Genomic DNA, 23188 nt, shown 5'->3' on the forward strand with positions numbered 1-23188 from the left:
TGAACATAAAGGTCTAAATAAACATAGAAATAAAAATTTCAGAACTGGAAGGCTCTATAGAATCCCATCATCTTGCTTTGCAGATGAGGAAGTTGAGATCCAAGAAGGTGAATGACTTGCCCACAGTTTGTGCCATTGACTTGGTGCTGATGGCTTTGGGCACTGTTTCTAGCCAAGTCAATTAATCTATGTAAGGGCTGATGTCTTGGGACACAAGACAATAATAGTAAATGGCCCAGAAGAAAGAAAAGCAAACAAATGACTGGGCACATATAAAACGCTTCCAAATTAAAACATAAAAATCATGTCAGGGTACAAAACTAAGGGGAAGGAAGAGTATATTATAGAGAGCAATGATAAGAAAAGTCACTGACTCAAGAAAGAAGAGGAAATTATAGGAAAAGCTTTATAGATTATTCCATTTGAGGGCTATTTCTCTTGTCTTCTCTTTTTATTAACTATATCTCATTGTGAGATCTTGCCTTGGATTCTGATATAAATGGTATTATTGAACCTCAAATAAAGTTATATATGATCAAAACAATATACTAAAATGATATTTAAGTTAAGAAATAATAATCCTGTTAGCATACTGGTATTCACCTTGACCCTTCCAAGCACACACACGCACACATGAAGACTACATTTTTATCTAAAAAATGAAGGCATAATTACATGAATTCCAGAAAAGCAAAGGCTATTTCTGTCCTGTGGTCTTTAAGCTGCCTGTCCTTGCAAGGTATTATATGTGCAATATAGGCTTAATAAATACCCGTATATGAAAAGGATGATGATGATCGCGCTCTTTGCCAAATGCCAATTACAGGACATGCAGTCAAAGCTTCATGGGTCAATACATCAGCAGAAAGGAAGCAGCAAATGGAATTAAAATAATGTATCTGTTTGTTCATTGTTAATGGCTGCTATGAATTTGAATTAGGCCAGTAATTGCTTCCCTGATATGAGAGCAAAATGCCAAGGTAAAGACTGTAATTAACATTCAGAAGGAATGTACTCCTGCAGTACGGGGACTCCTTTGAAAAGAAATCTCCAGTTTCTTCTGTCCCTTTTCCAAATCTCTTTCTAATTTCGTAGCGTTCTTTCCTCTACCAATTCCATCTTTGCGGTTTTCCATCTCTCCCCACTCCTTTCACATTGAATTATTGTCCCTGATTTTGCTCAAAATTCCCGTGTTTAAGGAATGCTACTCCTTTCTCACAAAAAGTTACGGAATAGGAAGTAACTGCTCCGTCTTAAGCAAAGACACTCATGAATCACACAATCAAACTATAAATGCCATCGTGTCATCGTTAACCGTCCATGTGATTTCTTGATTTAACTTGGGCAACCTTGGCCGGCAGTGACGCACGGGATCCACTGTCTGTCAGGCATTGACATTCAGCATGGGCTCTCCATGGGGACTGGAGACAGGGGCACGACGGTGCCCCCCAGGTTCCTTAGGCAGCGTCGGGAGATGGAGGCACTTCGGCTTGGACGGGAGGGCTGCTCCTAGACCTGGTCGGGGGAGGCCAGAGACACTGCTCAACACCCTGCAACCCGCAGTACGGTCCCCACAACAGAGAACTGTCTGACCCAAAATGTCAGGAGTGTGGAGGTTGAAAAACTCTGATAACAAAGAAAAGGCGAAAAACCATAGTTAACTCTCAGCATGAAACTTCATGTTAAAATGGACGGCGAGTACAATCTCGTTCAATCATTCTCCCCATGGTTCCGCCGTTATAGAACAATAGCAATGTCTCGGTTTTATGCCATTTGTTTCACTTTTGAAGAAAGAGAATGAGAGCCGTATTCCATTAGAAGGACACAGAAATGCCCACAGCGTTCTACTGATTGCATTAGAGCGTTTTAACATTTCTTGTGAACTTTTTGTGTCACTGAGTCTGCAGGTGAAACCCCTACTGCTCCCGAGACAAAATTTGACATTTAAAGTCATTCCAAGAGAGGAACAGAAAGGAATAAAAAATTATTTTTCATATTTTAAGCTCACCAGGTAGCGGGTAGCCAATGCAATTGATTTTCAACCAAATGATTCTTTCCTTAATCATATCATCAGATCAGAAACCGACTTCTGCTGGACTCAGAGATGCTTCTAAGTCAGTACTACACATGCAGCATGTGCTCAGTTCATGCTTCTGGAGTAAGCGATGTCCACTCATTAAATAGTGCTTCTTGCTTCCATGTGATTATTCCCACTTAGAGATGTGAAATCCTGGTCTTGGGAAATTTTTGCCTGGGACACTGATTATCTCCAGATGATGGAGTCTCTTATTCCAAATCTGTTTCTTCACCCAATTTATGACTGCAACAACTTTAACCTGCCTGGAGATTTCACTTTGAGAAGTACATTTGCCTCCATGTTTCTATTGAATGGGTACTGTTCCTGTGCCCCAAACCCAAGCAGGAAAACTGTTTTTCTCTTGCTGCTTAAACCATCCATTTAATGTGACAGGAGTGGAGTCCTTGAAAAGTGGCAGGCAGGGCTCTGTAAGTTTTCCTGACTGCATTGTGGAATCCTTAGTCACAACATCGTTACCGGGTCAAGGGACCCAGCATGGAGCCAGAAACCACAGAAGCCACGAAGAGAAGGAATGGACAACGCAAATGTTATTAGCTGTGTTATTCGCCCAAGCACCAAGCCATCAGCTTTCCTTGGTGAGGCTGATCTTTCTCCCCCAGTTGTGACATAGAGGGGAAATGAAGAACTCCCAATACATATCAAGCAGTAGCATTCTGAGCCAATAAAAGGAGTGAGAGATAACAAATTGATCCTAACTGTTGGGATTAAAAACAAACAAACAAAAACCCGAGTGCTTGATTTTTAAAATTTCTTATGATAACTTTATTTCTTGATGGATGTAACGGAGGTCATTGGTTTCCTTTAGACATAAGATGTTCAGTCAGAGTCTTGCCCCTTTCCCATTAAACAGTGGTCAGATAGGACAAAAGGAAACAGCTCACCTCCCCTAGGATGCAGAGGAGCTTAGACAATGAGAGCTATCTTTAAAATTGTGGTGAAAAAATAATGAATACTGTTTTTCTGAAAATAAATAAATTGAAAAAAAATAAAATAAAATAAAATAAAATAAAATAAAATTGAGTATCTCAGAGGCCTTTCCAGATTCTCTCTGTCAATACTCCCAGTTGCTCTAAGTTAACCCAAGAAATCACATAGGTTGGGAACTATGACACTATGGGATTTATAGTTTTGTTGTGTGATACGTGGTTTTCTTTTCTTAAGAAAAAGATGAAAGACATTGTGATGTCCTGGCCCCAGGGCTGTCTTTCTGAGTCACGGTGTTGTATCTGCTGCCGGCTGTCCGGAATCCAATCCTCACCTCCACCGACCAGAGACACCCGCTAGCATTCCCACCAATTCGCACACCTCAGACTTAATTATAATGACTAACCGTGTGTACCTTGAGGATAAAGGGGAGGACAAATGTATGTATCCTGCGATCTGTTTTCCTCGCAAGCGGTTGGCAAACTGTTTCCCTCTGGTTTGCAATAAGGAGCCCATGATAGCCGCATTCAGCTCAAATAGTCCTCGGCTTCTCAAGGGCTTCATTTTCTTGTTTAGAAAATAGTTGAGGAGCCCTTTCTCCCTCTGAATTTTCTCCCTTCAAAAGACTTTAGCTTGCCTCTGTAGTTCAATGACGTTTCATGGAGATGGGTAGGATATACAGATGAAGAACTAACCTATCAGAACAGGAAAGCTATGTCGGTCACCTGGTGGCAGGTCAACTCCAGCTTCTGTCATAGCTCCCCACTAACTGAATCCCCCAGAGAAGGTCTGCCTCTGCACAAGAGGGACGGATTTTTCAGACTGGGTAGCTCGACTTAACATTCAATAGCCCTTGACATGACTGAGGACACTCTTCCTCTCTCATCGTCTTATTCTCGTGATTTCTATGCTCGACATTTGCCTCATTCTCCTCTTACATTACATTTTTTTTTCTAAGCTTCTTTATTGGATTTTTCTATAAAACTTATCAACTATTTCAAAGTTTACAGGACCCTGCCCTCAGCCCTCTCCACCTTAGACCCACTCCTCCTGTGTGATCTCATCCGGTTCCACCGTTTCCAATGCACCCCATGTATCAGGAGTCTATTTCCGCAGCCTGGACCCCTCCGCTGAGTTCTGTCTTCTTTTATCCAGCTCCTCCTTGGCCATCTTCATGTGGATGCCCGATGGGAATCTTACACTGAACATGGCCAAGGTTCAACTATTGATTTCCGTATTCACTTCTACTTATTAATCCACTCACAGACCCAACCCCCTCCCAAAGCTACGAGTCATTCGGGCTTTGCTTTACATTCATGTCCAGCCTGCCAAAATACATCCCAAATCCAACCACTGCTTATCTTCTTCACTCTTACACCTTAGTGCCAAGCACTGGCATCTCTCCCAATCGTCTTTGAATCATTGCTCTGTCAACAAAGTATTTCTAAAGCTTTAAATCCTCTACTTCCCATTAAACTTGGGGTGAAATACAACCCTTATTAAAAACTACAAGACGTCCAAAATCTGGCCCTTGCTTCCTACCATCCTCTCCTCACTTGCCGCACAGATGTCACACTGACCTTCTGTCATAGAACATCTGGTTTGTTTTGATTGCAAGGGCTTCTCTGCCCATTATTCTTGTGTTTGTGAGATTCATTCCCCAATCCTTCCAAGGTGCTCTCTTCTTATCATTAAGATCCCAACTCCAGTGGTTACTCCTGAAGACACCCCCATTACCTGGTGGAGCTGTCCCACCCGGTCATTCATGGGAAACAGTCAACTCTTTTAGCTTAATCACAGCATGTGTTTCTGAAATGATTTATTTGCAGTGTGTCTCTTGTCTGTCCTCATGGCTAGAATACATGCCCCTTACAGGAAATTACTCTATGGTGTTCATTGCTCTATCCCTGGAGCCTAGAACAGTGCCTGACACATAGAGAAGCTAAATAAATACCTGTGGGATATCTAGCTGGAATCCAAATGTGTGTGTGTGTGTGTGTGTGTGTATGTGGGGGGTGGGGACACCTGATAAGTTAAATGCTGTGTAAAAACCTCACTGCTTGCTCTTTCTAGTGCCTGTCTCCAATGAGAGTGCATTTATCCATCTTGAGATTTGTGGATAATCCCAAACTACCCTTCAATGATTATAAGGCCCAAATACGAACTAATCAGGTGAACTCCTGATCCAAATATCTTGCTTCAAACTCCAGTGTGTCATGCAATTCTGTTTTTGTGTTTTTACTTACCTCTAAGGCCCAATGATGCCAGGATTCTTATGCCATCTCATCAAGGACAGAAAGAATGAGTCATTGTGAATAAATCAAGCTAGCACCAAAGGAAAATATGGCTATACGTGCGTTTAGAGCAATGAGATCTATGTAAGACTCTACTTTCAGACAATGTTTGGGTGGTAATTAAAAATATAACCACCTTCTCCCCAAAAAACAAATCAGTTTTTTGGCCACTAGAAAATATGAAATTTCCTTCAAGAGCAACCGTTGAGTTGAGGCAACTTTCTGGGGCTCATTTTTTTCTTTTTGCATTTATACCACTATTATTTTGTCTATAATTACTTTGTGATCGCCAACATCATCAGCACGATCCCTGGTAAAAGAAATTTCCATTCGGAAAAATAAAGAAAGCACGTGGTACAATTACGAATACTGACCTGAAACTTAAGGCAGCTGAATTATAACTAATTAGAGGCCAGCCATCAGAATCAGGGAGCTCTGCTGGTTAGACATGTTCAGCTTCAAGAGGGAAATAAAGTGTGAACTAGGGATAAAAACCAGAGTCTACCTTGCATCTTCCCACAGTTTGGCAATTAAATGAAATTCACACCAATTGAGATCAAGGATGCCTGTAGGCTGACACAATAAAAGAAGGTTATATATGCCCGTTCGACATGTTGACAGAATTGCAATCATTTCGGTGCTGGAAGGACAGGGAATTTTTGATGAGTTCCTTACAAGGGATATCTTTTAATCATAGGGAAAATGACTTCTCCAAAATATAAAAGCGGGCATGGTGAAATACTTCCTTTTGCATCCACACGCTTACATTTTAATTGACAAATAATTATGTTAGCTTAGATCTACAGTGTGCCCTCCCCTTCTCATCCATGCACCCTACAAACATAAATGTTTAAAAAGCCATGCAGTCCAAAATATCTGACTTATTGGAAATAGTTTATGTTACAAAGGGCATTTATTTCTACCATATGAAAGATTCATCACTGGATGACTTCATAGAGAGCTCTCTTGTGTTTTTAAGTGTTTGCTTAGAGATTATTACTGGACCAAGAATGACAGAAAGAAGGAAATTTAAAGTTCACATTCTAGAAGCTATAACCAATTCAAGAGCTATCAGAAATAAAAATAAAGCAACTCTGAAATCATTAAATGTGTCGATAGGAAAGTAAATTAACATTTTAAGAACTTCATGGATCATTTTAAAGAACAAAAATACAATATAAAACAGGACATTGGTAGTTAATCAAAAGCCGTGAAGGAGAAAAAAATGGACCCTTTGCTTTTTCAGTAACTGGAACAAAAATATCCTTGCTCTACACTATCTCCATAGAATTTTCAACAGTCCAGCCTTAACCCATACGCTAGTCGATCAAATTGCATATATGAAATAAGTTTTCATATATCAAAATTCTTGTGCTCCATGTTCAGTAACTACCATTTACTTTGAAGTCACTGAATATTGTTCTTAACCGAAGGATATTTTCTATTCCTTTGTGAAAGTCTTGTTTATAATATTTACTGCACATTACCTTTATAAGGAAAAGAAAAGGTTCAAATCAGTTCCCTTTATTAATCTATGTTCCATTACATGTGGGATCAGATCATGGGTGTCGTTTACTATAGCATTTTTCTGTGAAACCAAAAATTCCTGACACATGAGCCAAAATCTCTGGCAAAAGAGCTGGTGGTGAGACCAAGTTTTGATGCCGTTACATAACCAACTTTTTCCTCACCAGTGAAGTAATACCTCTATCTGTTTGCCCTATAGGATTGCGGTAAGGATAAGAAGCGCTGAGCTTCTGAAAGCCCTTTGAGAACCTGAAAGCCAGCTACACACAAAGCTAGTAAAACCGGTCCTATTTAACCTGGTGTGCCTTTTGCATGATGAGCACTAGATGATTAGAAAGTCTTTCCATCATGTCCAGGAAAGATGGAACCTTCTGGCATGTCCTCATTTGGTAGGAAGGATCACTTCCTCTGCCATGTGAGCTTTGAAGTCAGCGGAAGTGCTCTGTACTCTAAAAACAAACTTCATCCCCCACTCGCCAGAAAAGTTCTCTGTGAACATCCCGCAAAACTGTGTAGAAGGAAATGAGAATGTATCCAGCTGATTTTCCTAGCTGGCCTGTAAATACAATCACAGATAGAAATTCTATCACCACTGGGACTCGAGAGCAATTTGGCCAATAAAGCTCATCTACTAATCTTCAAAAGATGCAGATCAAATAGTTTATGACAGTTCTGGCATATTAGACACACTCTTTGTAAAAATTATTGAAACTGATCCTTAAAAATGAATTCCTTCAGTTTTCTTCGCTTTCATTTTTTGCAATTAAAAAAACGAGCCAATAGAGCTACTTTCAACTTATGGTCATGCTCTCCTCTTGGTTTTTATTTTAACCCTCAGTAATCAGCGTATTGGAGTATCAGAGACCAAAGTGGAGAGTTTCAAACAAAGCATGTGCGAGAATCACCTGCCTTTGCAACTCTCCTTTTCACTGAAGCATTCTTGGCTTTTGTTTTGTTTTGTTTTTATCACCATGCCTAAAGTTTGTACCTAAATTTCATGACCCAGGTGCTATAATTATGCCTAACACAGCTAATCAATACCAGTGAAATGCTCCCATAATTTAATAGAGCAGATAAAGCCTGGATGTCTAACAGATAAGGATAAATCATGTGGGCTTGTGAATCACAGTTTTTATCAGAGACTCAGTGGGATCATAATGTATTCTTTCAGTCCGTACCAAAGGTAGTAGCAGGAAGCTATTTTATAGATTTCTTGGTAATCTGAGCCGATGTTATACCTGTTATAGGACTTTTCCAATAAAATAGGAACACAGCAGGATAAAAAAGATACAAATGATGATTTTTATAACAGTCAATAAAGGCATGACTCTATAGTAATGGAAAATTTGTTCATGAATTGCGAAGTATCAGTGGCTCAGTTGGTGTGGTAATAAAATAATTTGTGTCCTGCCATTGGAACTTTTTTTAATGTGCTAGCATGTACCTTTAATTTACTAGGGTTTTTCCCCCCCCTTTGAGAGAGGAGTCACCAGAGGCAATGAAACTTATTAAGAAAATAATGTATCTTAGTCAAATACAGACACCTAATCAAAACAGCCTCTTGAATGGCTTTTTAAACTACTTTATAGGCCATTACTTTTATTCATGAAAGAAAATTTCAGCCCATTATGTGAAGAATAAATTTATATTTGGTTCTCTCCTTTCATGTAAATGAGAATGAACCATTTTATGTATAAAATAGTTAACCTCGTGCCTCCCAAGTTGAGAGTTTTCACTACCTTTTAAGTCATAGCTTGACCTGTAGGAAGTAAAATGCAGAAAGAATGAAAAGAATGACTCACCATTTTATGTGATGATTTAAATTAAAACCAAAGAGAGAGAGGGAGAGGGAGATGAGCAAAAAGGAATCATGGTCATTTGAAGGAAGAGAGCAGAAGTGACAGGATGTTCTGTTTCATCCACTGGAGTACGTTCTAATAGATTTATCCCCAGTCTTCTCCAGAGGGAATGCTACGCTCTAGCTTAGGGTCTTTGTGGGTATTAATTTGCTAGGAAAACTTTTCCTCACCCCCGCTTTACCCCCAGGGTTCCTAAATGTTTTATAAACAATTAAAATAACAGCAGAATCCTAGTTCCTACTGAGGCTCTACTGTCAAATTCATGAACCATGATTATTCTTTTCCGGTGACAAGAAGCATTCATTCAAGTTCTATGGCTTTGTATTTGGTATTAAAGACAGGGAGAGATGATCATTTTTATCCCTAGAATATAAGAAATGAAGTCTTAGAGGAAGAAGAAGCAACTTAGAAATGTTTTCTTGTCTAACAAACCAATCCAAGTTTCTTTAAATTCCTCTGGTCTTAAACAAACACATCTGAGAGTCGTATTTGAAAAAGTGGATGCTATCTTGTCCTGAACAGGAAGCCAAAGAGCACTAGGAAAATTGAACCAAAGGTATGTCATCTGTCATTCTTTTGTCCTTCTGGTGACTTCACTACCTGCAAGTCCAAGATTATTTAAGGTCATTTTCATGGGATGGAAAACTTGACATGCCCGCAGCGTAGATCATGAGGACGACCCCGTCACACTATACTTTGATGTAACACCACACTCCTGGGCAATTTTGTTCTGCTTTTTTCATGCCCATTCCAGTTGGTCTTTCTCCCTCTTTCCCTGGGCTGGTTCCAGAGTGAGTTTCACCGTCAGACCCCACCATGCGAAGGGGGATACAAACATGGAAACCCCTGCACGCCAGCTGGTCGTGTTTGCAGAGACTTCAGAGGTGGGATAGGAACAGCTCTGCCTCGCTGTGTTTGCACAATTAACACAATGTTCAGTGTGCAAACAGAGCTGGAGTGCTGACAACATGCCGTAGCAAACACAGTCATCGTCACGCAAGAACTCGACGGCTCCTTGCTCCAGGGAAATAGGTTTGTTTTCCTTCCCTCAATTCACTTAATGAACAAACAGCTACATAGGAGGTTTTCCACCCCCCCCCCCCCCCAGCTCAACAGTTTGGCTGAAACCTAGGTGTGAAGAGGCGGTCTCCTCCAGCGAGCTGACCCAAGTCAGGCCACACAACAGCACACCGTGCACAGCTGTTGTACTCTCCTCACACCTAGGGAAAGAGCCAGACCAGCGGGTTTCCCATCAATGGCAGTGAACTTGTCGCCCTATGCTAGTGAACCCACTGCCCTCTCCCAACACTCCAGACTTCTTTAGCCCGAACATTTTTAAGAAGCAAAGATAAATAATTACTGAAATGTCCCCCATTGATTCTCTCCAGGATAACTAGTTACTGGAAGCTTTATATTGCTTCCGTAAGTTATGTGACAAGTGGTCAAGTTCTCCCTTCAACGCTATGAACCGCATAATAGCACTGGAGCCAAATTATCTGGGCTTCTTTCTTGACCTTGACCTACCTGTGTGACCTTACCCTTTCTGTGCCTCTTCTAATCTGTAAGGGGAGGAATTAAAATAGTAGCTATTCCATAGGGTGATTATAAAGATTGATAGAGGCAGAAGAGCTCAGCTTCCAGCACGTAGCAAGCACCAATAAACGTTCGCTATTGATTCTAATTTTGGCGGTGGGGGTCAGAGCAACATATAACCAAACATGACAAGGACAGAAGCAGTTTTCAGTCCAGTGACAGCCATCCAGTAAGTCACAGGTACCGACTTGTTATTGGCCCCTTCGTCTGCCTAAAGTTCATGATTTCTCATTCAGTCCGAAAAGGTTATCACTGAATACAATGGAGTGAACCAGTTGGGCTTCTTTTCATGAAGCAAGATAGGAAAATGTGATGGTGAGTGCTGGGTTGGAGTCAGAGGCCCTGGAGGCTCCAACTCTGACTTACCATTGGGCAGGGCATCTGGCAGATAACTCATTTAGAAGTAGGGATGATAACGACACTACTTATCTTATAGTAGTTTAGTGAAATAAACAAATTTAAAAACCTGACTGTATTAGCTATATAGAAAGCCAGGCAAATACAAAAGACCATTACCCTCGTCAATGGCCTCAATTACCTTGTCCGCTTCCTGCTTTGAGGCCGCCATTAATATCCATTGCCTCAAGGGGGTCCTCACTGCCTCCACCCTCTCTCAGAATGCCCACAAATTGGTCGTAGAAATTATTACGTGAGATCACTTATGTAAAGCAGATAAAAACGAATAGAACAGTTTCTTTAGATAGTACATCTCTTCCCTAATTCATTTCTCTACCTGCACCTGTTCCCCTGCATAAAGAGAACCCATGGTACAGAATCTGGGGCATAAGGGTTTTGAGAAGAAAGGGAAAATGCCAAAGATTAGATTATCCTCCATTATGTATATATGATGTAGTGAAGGGTACTTCACATACATGCATTATGTGTGTGGAGTAGTGGCAAATGTTGGAGTAATTGTATGTAGTATGTATGTAGTAAATGTTGACTGGACGTTCTTGGTTAAAAAATAGAGAAATTTGGAGATAATTTGAGAAGCTTAAGAGGTCTGCCCATCTAAACTTCTTCATCCAACATAACTTTTCTGTTTTTTTAATATAAGTAGGCTCCACATCCACTGTGGAACCCAAGGCAGGGCTTGAACTCACCACGCTGAGATCAAGACCTGAGCTGAGATCAAGGGTAGGATTCTTTACTGACTGAACCACCCAGGCACACCTGTCCAACACAACTGTTTAATCATGAGTCTAGTGATTTGACCAAGACTCAAGTGATTTGTTGTTGTTGTTTTTTTTTTATTAGTTACAATTTATTGAAAACATCATGAGCTGGGTACCACACAAGACTCTTTGCATGTATTATTTCTCATTCTCAAAATTGCATGATTTTTATTATTATTTCTCATTCTCAAAATTGGGATTGCATGTTGTCCCTGGCCTAGAGAGAAAGACATGGGCTTGGAGAGGTTCAATAGACTGCCCAGCTCACCCCGGTGATGAGTAGCAGTGTGAATTCAAATCTTGGGCACAAAAACGCACACTCGTCCCCAATGCTGCAGAGCCTCCACTGTGTCAGACCCAAATAATACCCATGAGCAACTCTTGCATGTAACCTGGCTGGGTTCTTGCCTGAGATGAGTTTGCAAACCTACTGATAGGCTCCCTCGCCACAACTGAATTCAGCATCTTGTGCCCAATAAAGTGAGCAGAAATAACATCTTAAGAAAGCCAGTTGGGACAAACACGAATGCAAATCCTGAAACTATCATTTAAACCATGCCTCCAGATGTAAAACAAAATGTTCTGCCTGGTAACACAGATTAATAAAATAATTAAGCCATGTTAGACAGGTAATGCTTTAGTCAATTTAGTGTGGGTAAAGCACTCTCGCACAGATTGCAACTTCTGCTCAGAGACTATAAACATTTGCATTTTATGAGTTTTTAAAAGCATATCTTATTTTAAATTCAGAACCTTAATGTCACATACAACTGCAGTTGATGAGAAGTTGTTCAGGAGCCATTTGGAAAAGAGAAGCCAAACACTTGGTTTGGGCGGAGGTCTTGAAGTAGGGTAAGGTCAATCTTTAAAAGTAGCCAAGTGGATCTAGCTTGAAATATTAATCATTTGTTTACCCACGCTTAATGCATTTTACCCCCGTTAATCTACACGGAAATCTCACTCGGAATTTAACAGCAATCTATACCCTACCATCAAATATTTAGTGTCTGTTTAGGAAAAGTAATCGGTAGAACTCAAAGCTACTATTTGCTCTGTTTGATTAATGTTTACCAAGTGAAAGTTTTGGAGCAAAATAATACATCAGTGTTTCACCCTCACTGAGGCTTCTTCTACTTATCAATACCATGTCTCCTGATCCTTCTTAGCATCGTCTTTTGAAAGTGGAGCACCGTGAATATTTTCTTGAATTAAATTTTAATCTCTCAAGAATCTGCATTTCTCATAGACAACAGATGTATCTATCACCTTTTCAAAATTCACTCGAGATAAGCTAATAGTATTCCCCTCTCGTTGCCTACTTGTCTCCTCTCCAAAAATCACTAACCACAGTCGGTTCGAGCAAACAGCAGCATCCCTCCTGCCCTGGCTCCTTTCTCTTGCATTACTTCCGGTAAATGCTGTCTTCTCTGGGGGCGCCACAGCCCTAGCACACACTCTAGGTTCAGGCTTCCATGAATGAATGAATGAGCGTCTCCCCACGCGTATGGAGGAAAATGGAGTCTTCTCTGCCCGTTGAGCAGGCTGTTGCAATGATTAAACAAGACATAGTTTAGGGAAACATTTTTAAAATAGTAAAATGAGTTGTACAATGCAGTCTTCTTAAAGTCTCAGCCTTTGAATAGCTCATGGTAAGAAATATTTGAAAGAAGTTGAAGGGTACGACATACCTGTAGGCTCCTACAAATTTGCACAGCTTAAATAACTTTGTTCCCAAAAATAAGTTCGTTAGTTCGGTTCCTTAAAGCCTGAAATGCAAAATGGAAAACAAAGCTCTGCTCTTCTCCTCCTTCCTGCCAACTCTGACGGAGAGCCAACCTCTCAGAAAAAAATTGTTTTTGTGATTAAAAGGGTTTTTTCTTTTTTCAAGAATATGATTTTGTCAGGGCCCCTGGATGGCTCCTGTGTTGGACTCTTGATTTCGGCTCAGATCATGATCTCCGGGTTGTGGGATCGAGCTCTGAGTCAGGTTCCATGCTCAGCAGGGAGTCTGCTTGAGATTCGCTCTCCCTTTGCCCTATGCCCCTCTCGAGCTCATACTCTCTCTAATAAATAAATAAGTCATTAAAAATTTTTTCAAGAATAGAATTGTGTAGCTTCTCGTTTCTAAGGCATCAACATTCGAGTTTCAACAGGGAAAGATTCTGCTGTGCATGAACCATAAATGACACCTGAATGGCCATGACCAGCCATTCAATGAGGACCAGAGAAATTAAGATTTGAGTGAACTAAAAGTTCTCCCTCTAATTCCAGAAGCACGCTTTAGCACTTCCTTTTACAATACCTTCTTGGCTATCTTGACTTGGGCAAGGTAACAACAACTGAGATTTAGGGACTGGACAAGTTAAAGATCATGAAGCAAGACCCTTCCTGTTTTGACAAGGAAATGATCTCTTCCTCGACTTCAGATGTTGATATTAATCTTATTTTGGTTCTTCTGAAAGGAAATGCTTAAGTCTTCACCACAAAACTGATTCCTTATGAACCCATGTGCACTATGATATTCTCGTGTTTTGTCTTTTCTCTGAATTTTAATTCCACGGGATCTATGAGGAATAGGACTTTTTAATGCAGTTGAAGTCCATTGGAAACAATAAACACCTCCTAAATTCATCTTTTGATTATGTGACTATGAGCCTGGGTCTATGCTTTCCCAATGATGGCTATTTTCATTGTTGTTTTAATGGGAAGTATGTATGTTGAGTGTATAAAGTGAGGGTCACTCTCTCAAAAAAAGATCAAATATATCTTGGCTTTTGACAAGTTGACATACCAGAGCTTCTGGTCTAAAAGGTTTTCTAACCAGTGTCCCAGCCTCCTAGAAAGAAAATTCCCAGTAACTACTCAAAGAGATCCATAAAAGTTGTGGCTGGACCCAAGACTCCTTGGTGTTTGAGGATTGCAAATGCATTTTCAGCTCTTAGTTAATTATCATTTGAGTATCATTTGAGTTGCTGGGTATTCTTTCAGAAATTCCAAAGAGTTCATCAGTTACCATTTACCTTGAGGTGTGAGCCAGTGTTTTGAAGCATGTTGAACCCTTCTAAAGTGCTACGTAGTCCCTCGTTTTTTTACAAAACCACATTACTTACATGGATGAGAGAACCGATGTTAGGAAGGTTGAAAGAATCAAGTCACGAATTCCTGGAAGTACCTGTGTGCCATCCTAGGGAGGAGGAGAAAGAGAATTCTGGAGGAGATGAAAATTCTAAGTGGATATATATATAGAGATAGATAGAGATATCTATCTATCTCTATATATATACCAAGAACCACCAATGCAGTTGAAAATGATTTATTATACTCACTAAAAATCACATCTCATTGGCTGTGTTCTTTACATCTTGGTTGAATAGTTCCTTTAAATATCATTGTCACGGAAGCCATTGTATGGCTTTCTTTTTTCTTTTTTTTTAATTTAATTTAATTTAATTTTTTCAATGTTCCAAGGACTATGGCTTTTTTTTTTTCTTTTCTGTTTTTTAAGCAAACACCACATTTAATCTTTGAAGGGCCAGTAACCCTACATCAAAGCCACCTAGACTCAGTGATTGACATAGTCTGTAAATGAAAATTTGAGTTCCTCACATTTGGGTCTCAAGCCCAGTCCTGTGATGGCTGACTTAGAGCTTCAGAGAAGCCGAGACTCCCTCCTTGTATACAACCATTGTAACTCACCTCTGTGCATTTTCAATAAAAGCTCTGTTCCTTTTAATTTTAGTGAAAACCAATGGAAAACAAAACCAGGAATGCCCATGTACTAAACATGACACGTTTTTAATCCCAGGGCCATCTCTGCTAGGTTGTACAAATTTGGGTCATTTCCCCTCTCTTGGCTTCAGTTTTCTCAACTAAAAATTGAACTTCCAAGTTTAATCATGGGTTGTTTGACTGCTTTGTGATTTCAGATGCAAGGTAGACCAACATTGCAACTGCAGTGAAGGGGGTGTTGTGGGTTCACTCTTCAGCCTGGCATTCCTACTGAAAAGGTATTAACCGTTCAACTCTCTCAAATCCTCACCTCCTCTACACCTTTCTAGCCTGTGAGTTTCTGTATAAATTACTCCAGATGGCCCAATGGAATTGACTTTGTGTCTGTCTATTGGGATGTTTTTAAGTGACAACAATTTTCATACAAATTCAGAAGGCTCCAAAGGGAGTACGATTTTTAGCTCAATTCTAAAATGTACAAGGGCCACCTGGGTGGCTTATTCAGTTAAGCCTCTGACTCTTGATCTCAGCTCAGGTCTTGATCTCTGGGTCATGAGTTCAAACCCTGCATTGGGCTCCATGCTGGACATGGAGCCTACTTATAAATAAACAAATGAATGAATACATACATACATACATACAGATGGCAGGTCTGCTTGAAATGTTTCATCCTGGTTAGTGTAAATACTTTTCAATTCTAGTTTTATGCTGCTTTGAAAACACGCTCAATTTCAGCACTAACTTTTGTGAATTATCCCTGGATTTACTTTTGCTTTTACCAGAATTCCAATTCATAGCTCAATTATCGACTATAAATTCCCTAAGGGTAGCTTTCTTCCTGTATTACCGAAAAATCAATATTTTTGTTTCTGGATCTGAATGAAAAGTGTCTCTAATTTGCTGCCACTACCTGGAATAATAATAATAACTCCACTGGCAAGTGTTTATGTTTATGTAGCATATTTTTTTTTAATCAAAGGAGAATAGAGTACTTCTCCTTTTTGACAGGGTGATAAACAAACTCAGTCAGAGTGATCGATTCAGTCACCTGGGGTGGAATGTAGTAGCTATTAGATAGTCCATAGCAGTGCAGGATTGAAGGGGGCAGAACACAAGGATTTCTTTCTTATGGCCTTATGGAATGTGTATTCACTGCTGTTGGTCCTCCTTGGACAGCCAGCGAAAATCCCAACTTGCTTGTAATAAATTTCACCTCTCGTAAGTTGTGTTCCCACCTTGGATGAAGTTTTATGACAGTGCGCTGAATGGTAGAAGCCTGGCTTAGAGCCAGATGGACCCGTCTCCGTTTTTATTTCTCCCACTTACGAGCTTGCCCACTTGGACTGAAGATACAAGCTCTGTGGGCAGCACTGTCCTCATGTGGTAAATGCAGAATGTGATGGTGGTTCTCTTGGTGAGATGTTATCACCAGTAAGTGACGTACACCAGATGTGATCATTCCTCAGGGAAGAAAGCACAGAACTGACATCCAGGGCTGCAAGTAGGACTCTGGAGTTTTCCTATTGCATTTGGTTGGTTATTGTCTGCAAGTTTTCTGTCTTGTGGGTTCACATCCCTTTCCTGGTAGAGAGCCAACGTTTCTTCTGACATCTTTTGTCTATACTCATTGAAGTGCCTAAGTTGTCATCTTCTATGGTCCCCCACTTGGGGATACTTGAGGCACAAAGAAAATCCAGGGAATTCGCCACCCTGCCTTCAACCAGGTCCCAGGGAGCCTCACTGGGCTGTCTTTGTCTCACCACCTTTCCGCATCTTTTCATGTGAGCTTCATAGGCATGATACCCCAACTGTTTAGCTGTACTTAACAGAAGAAATGGATGTGTTTATTCCACTTTGGTCATAAACTTAGAAAACAGATTTTCTGTTTTAGTGTTTTTTAAAATTTTTTTCTAATGTATTTACCCAGTTTCCTACTTTTATAAGCATCTTATACAAAACATAATTTGGTCTTTTATAATTAGGAATAATGCTATATTGGCTTTCATAATTACATAAGGGTAGATCTCAATGCTGTGGGAGATTAACATCTACTTTAAGTTGAAGCCTGAAAATGATTTGGGGGCAAAAATACGGTCTATATAAGAGTTAACCCAACTTGCTTCTGTTTTCCTATTTTATGTAGTCACCTATTCTAGGATTATTAGAGGTTTTCATACTCTTTTCAGCTCTTTCCCACATCATTTCTAAACGACTCCACTTTTTCTTTATATTGAACTAAACTCACCGGCTTCATAAATCACCATCAGCAACAACACAGAACACTTGCCCTTGATTGCTTGATGAAGAAAAACAGGATGCCATCTTAAAGATTCCTTCCTGGTGTACAATAACTTTGTCAAATGGAAACTATTTTCTACGTAATCCAATTCATTTTTATTGAGCACTACAATAAGCCAGGCACTCAGCTGCTAGGGACACAAAGATGAATAAGATCCTCCCCCAAGTCGCTTACAGGAGGGTGAGGGGGGGTCACGTACACGCACAGCAGGTGGAGAGGGCATGATTTGTGCTGACTTGGGTTGGGAGAAGAAGGTTGGGGAGAGCCTCTGAGCAGAGGTGATCTTTGAGCTGGATCTTGAAATATGAGATTTTTTTGTTCATTTCCATTAAGTATAGGAATAAGGAAAAAAATTCACACAAGAGCATGAAAGGGGCATGAAAGCGTCCAGGGAAACCCAGTGCTTGGCTTTGTACCTGCTGCTCTGGCAGATATTTGCAGAACTGTTGATTAAGATTGAGGGGTGAACAGGAAAGAGTAGAAGACAGTCAAAGGAATTTCATGAAGTATTTTTTTTCTCTGTCATTTTCCATTTTATTAAATGCCTTTATGGCTTTATTTCTCTTCACCTGCCTCTGGTATACAGTGATAATATATGAACATTGCAAACTGCACCTAGTGAAAATGCATTCTCATAGGAAAGCAGGTTTCTTTCTCTTTTTTTTTAAACCATAAGAACATGAACTGGTTAAATTATTTTGCTGCCTCTAAATGTGGAATATAGTTGAGTTCTGGAGGGGAAAAAAATTGATTGCCATAACAAGGTCTACTGCTAAACTGAACATATGTTGCTCATAATGTCACTTTCTAAATCAATGAAATTATCATTATAGAACATGTCGACAAATTAGACATGTAAAGTGCCGGCTGTATGTGGGAGAGATGTAATTTGGCTCCATAAAAAGAAAATTAAACAATAAAATATCAATGACAGATGTAGTTAGCTAAAGGTTTTGAGGTTTAAATACCAATTTGTGGGGGAAAAAATTACGCAGACAAACTGAGGATACCAGCTAAAAATCCCAGGCTTCACGGGAGAGGAGGATCCAATCTTTTGACCAGATGTTCTAAGACCTTAGCTGTGCCCTCTCTTTAGCAGACAAGTATACTGACAAGTCCTTAACTTTTTCAAATCCAAATTAACTAGACTAGTGATGATAAAAGAAATAAAGCCAATCAAATATTTAATTCTCTGATTTGAAGGAGTATACATTAGTCTAGATTGGCAAAGCCCTGTGCCTCCTCACCAGGGCCTCTTTGAGTGAGATTTGTCTGGTGGTTCTCTTCCTAGAAAGCAACAAGCCAGAAAAACCACAGGTTCCAACATATTTCTAGTTGCAATTAATTCTCCCAAGAAGTGACGGCATTGTAGAATTATAGAAGAACCTTCAAGATAAGTATAAAAATAACCAACATAATTATTGATGATAAGCTTATTGTTACTACCATGAAAGCTGTGCATTACTACTTGGTTAGTAAAACGAAGCAAAATTAATCTTCTCTTATACTCTCAACTGTATTGGCTATTCCTGGTGGGTTTCAGACTTATAATATCCATAGCTGGAAAAGTAGATAGACACAAACCTTTTTCAACATTGATGTCTGGGATGAGTAATGGATTATAAGCAGCAGAAAACACTTTATGGTTTATAAATCTTCAGCATCACCTATAGGTTAAAATAGGAAAAGTGCCACATCCTGTGATTATAAAAATATTGGAACAGTTCAACATCAATGATCTTTATTAGGGGACTTCTTCAATGTTTTGTAAATATTCTGCTTTCTTGCTCCACTCCATCCGCCAATCTCGGGAACCAAGAGTGGGTCCATCATTCTGTGCCCCAGCACTTAGCACAGTAACTTGCACATACTAGGGGCCAAAAAAAACACAGGTTGAGGTAATGTACAGATGGCTAGATGCAGAGATCAAAAGAAGGAAGGTTAAAATATACCCCACAGGAACACTGTTAATCCTGCTTGCAAAATAATTTTGCCTCTGTGCATTCCAGATACTTGGGAGGGTCGGACTCTTGGTCCCGAAAAAGTTCAGTGGAGTCACGTGACATGTACTTCTACCAGTCAGTTGTAAAGGGAAGTAATCTGGGTCACTTCTAGGCTGGACCCTCTAGTTACTGGTGTGAGATCCGGCAGAGTATGTTTCCCCCACTCTCAACGTTCATACCAGCTGTTTGTTAAGATGAACCCTAGGTTACTTGTAATGAGCAGGGTCCTTAGTTAACCTGAGGCCATCATGCATGAAGGAAAATAAGCTTTTGTTGTTCTAAGCCCCTCAGATTATCCTGAATAGTATGTCTACTAGTATTATCCTGAATAGAATGTCTACTAGTATGTCCCAAGAAACATTGCTTCCCCTACTAAAATGCCACATGGTATACATCTTTAAAAATTATCTGAACCTTGCTCCCAATCTCCATCCCATTTCCAAAAGGGCAAGTTTGACTGAACATTAAATACCGTAGTGGCCCACACCTGGAAGTTTTCCTCCAGTGGAAAATCTCTTTCTAAAGTTGGTTTAAATGCTAACGAGACAAAGATGGGTGCAGAAAATTACACACACACACACACACACACACACACACATCCCTAAGTAACTTCAGTCACTATCTTCTTAACCAATATAGAACAGATTTGACATAAATTGCCAGATTAGCATGGTCATTCAAGTACATACTAATTTTCCAAGTTTCTATGACTAATGTTATTGAGCTGATGGTTCCGTTATATTGTACACACATAATTAATAGAAAAGATGACATAATTATATAAAGTGGGAAGAAATGAGGATCTAACATAAATGACATTCCCTTCTGAAAGTTGTAGATAGAAAACTTCTCCAGCATCTGTTATGGAAATATGGAAACTGGTATTTTTAAATGCAGTGTGAAATGTAAAATAAGAGATAAAATGTGGTTAGTCCATATTTGAGGATCCTTGCTTGTCAAAACAACACTTCCGAAGAGAAAATTATTTAGAAAGATTACCCTTCAGAATACTGCCACCAACAGTCCTACTTTCAATAAGTGGTTTATTTAGTATATCCATACAACATTCAGCACCACAAACTTACAACCCCGAGATGACTCAGAAGGCACAGAAGAAGGAATGTACCTGTACAAATAGGTAACCTCCAGATGGTGTGAAAGGGGCCATACTTTAGGAGGCAGGTTGGAACTGGAGAAGCCACCCCCAAACTCCCCACAAAAAGAAACTTATAATGGGGGTCATTGACTTAGCAATGGAAATAACAAAGAAAATACCAGGCAGTGTTGGAACAGAGTACTTGTCTTCTGGAAGTTACTTCCAGAAGTACTTGTCTTCTGGACAGTTTTCTTCACTTTAAAAAAAGAGCATCAGACAGTCAACACAGAAAGATAGGAATTGAGACCCCATCTAGATTACTTCCCAGCTATGCATCCAAGGCAAGACCATTGCTCCTAGCTCCAGTTTCTTCTCACTTTTTAACATTTCTTTTAAGTAGACTCCACACCCAGCATGGCGCCTAACACAGGGCTTGAACTCACCACCCTGAGATCAAGACCTGAGCTGAGATTAGAGCCAGACACTTCACTGATGAGCCACCCAGGCACCCCCTCACTTTTTAATTAATGCCACTAACCTGGTTGTTGTCATGAGTGAATAAATCACAGAAAGCTTCATGACGAGGACATTGTACATATTCAATAAATAGTCACTATCATTGATACTAATAGTATTAATATTGAACGTATAGTTGATGAGTTTGGTCTGCAACTCAGATCGGTGGTGGCAAAACGCTCCTTAGAGAAGTGAAAAGGAAATCTTAAAAAGATGTAGGACTCCTGCCTTTCGCTGGAGAGGTACGATTCATGTGCATTTAAACGTCACGTGGACTTGTATTTCTTAAGATGAATCTCAGGCATGAAGATCCCAAAGTTATTTCAAAATCATTTTAAAAGGAGCATAAGTATGATATTTTTGCCATTATGTATATTTAATTTTATTTAAATTTATGGGGAAAATATTTAAACAGGCCCGTCACTGATTCCAGAGGAGCTTTAAACACTGCAAGAACATTTGTTTTCCTTGTCCTCCATATCTGTGTCCATAAAATAAGCGGGTAGAGTTACATGATTCTTGAAGTTAATTTCAGTTCTTAAATGTAGCCCCCAAATAACTTATTTTATTATTCCTGAATATAGATTAGATTAATGAGAATATCTAATTTCCCAGCCATGCCAAACGGCTCACCTGAGTAGAGCATGCACACAGAAATAGAGCTTGTCATAAAAAGAAGTATCAGAGGGGCGCCTGGGTGGCTCAGTGGATTGAGCTGCTGCCTTCGGCTCAGGTCATGATCTCAGGGTCCTGGGATCGAGCCCCACATTGGGCTCTCTGCTCAGCAAGGGGCCTGCTTCCTCCTCTCTCTCTCTGCCTGCCTCTCTGTCTACTGTGATCTCTGTCTGTCAAATAAATAAATAAAATCTTTAAAAAAAAAAAAAAAAGAAGTATCAGAGTACAATCTACTGGCAATGAATCAAACGATGGAGGCCACACTCATTAGGGAAAAGCAGAGCGCCTGACGCATATTTCAGTGTCTGATCTACGTGTCCACAACTAGAGTCTATGCCTGGGTCTCTTCCATCTGTCTGTTTCTGTAAGAGATTTTCTTCTCCTATTTCTCATAATTGCATCTATAACGTATATTTTTTCTTCAAGCTTTCCGTTTGTCGATCTGTCGATGATCTGTCAATAAATGTTCCAGAGTCCTCAAGAGGAACAGACTTTAAGCATGGAAAGGAATGGAAAGTGTGCCCAAGCGAGGCAGCAGAGAGAGGACATGCTGTATTTGAGAGAACCTTTTCAAGTTCCTTTCCTAGAAGAGCTTTGAAATTGGGAAGAATTTTCTACAGCAGAGCTTCTCGATCCTGTTTTCCCTCCACGTCCCTCATACTCCCAGTGCAGGGTACTAATTAGGATATATTTACGCCAAGATTGGACCTCTGCCCCAGCATCGTCTTGTCAGGCCTAGGTGAGCTGGCCAAGTGGGCATAGGACTAGCCCTGGAAGCCATTCCCGATCTTGGATCACTGGCAAACCAATTAACTATCTACAGAAGTCACTGCAGACCTCATCAATATATCCCACTGATGGCAACTCAATCTTCCCTTAGCTGGAACCCAAATATACGGGGCTATTCCAGGAACACAAGGGGAGGTGAGACAAAGGAGAAGGAAATACGAGTTGGAGAAGACAGCTGTTTGAGTCCACTGTGATCACTGGGTATCTCACTTTTTAATATTTTTTTAGACAATATATGGCCTTTTACTCTGGAAAACAGTATGGAAGTTCCTCAAAAAGTTGAATCTAGAGCAACCCTACAACCCAGCAATCGCACTACTGGGTATTTACCCTAAAGATACAAATGTAGTGATCCAAAGGGGCACGTGCACCCAAATGCTTATAGCAGCAATGTCCACAATAGCCAAACAATGGAAAGAACCTAGATGTCCATCAACAGATGAATGGATAAAGAAATTGTGATATATAAATACAATGGAATACTATGCAGCCATCAGAAGAAGTGAAATCTTGCCGTTTGCAACGACGTGGATGGAACTAGAGGGTATTATACTGAGCGAAATAAGTCAATCAGAGAAAGATAAGTACCATATGATCTCGCTGATATGAGG

General features: G+C 40.0%; 1 protein-coding gene across 1 annotated transcript in view; it reads left to right on the top strand.

The window, feature by feature from the left end:
- CELF2 (CUGBP Elav-like family member 2) overlaps positions 1–23188 on the top strand; it is a 607444-nt gene that overhangs the window by 17470 nt on the left and 566786 nt on the right. The gene's annotated exons all lie outside the window — the stretch shown is intronic.

The sequence above is a fragment of the Mustela lutreola genome, chromosome 8 (assembly GCF_030435805.1).
Source record: "Mustela lutreola isolate mMusLut2 chromosome 8, mMusLut2.pri, whole genome shotgun sequence".
Classification (NCBI taxonomy): domain Eukaryota; kingdom Metazoa; phylum Chordata; class Mammalia; order Carnivora; family Mustelidae; genus Mustela; species Mustela lutreola.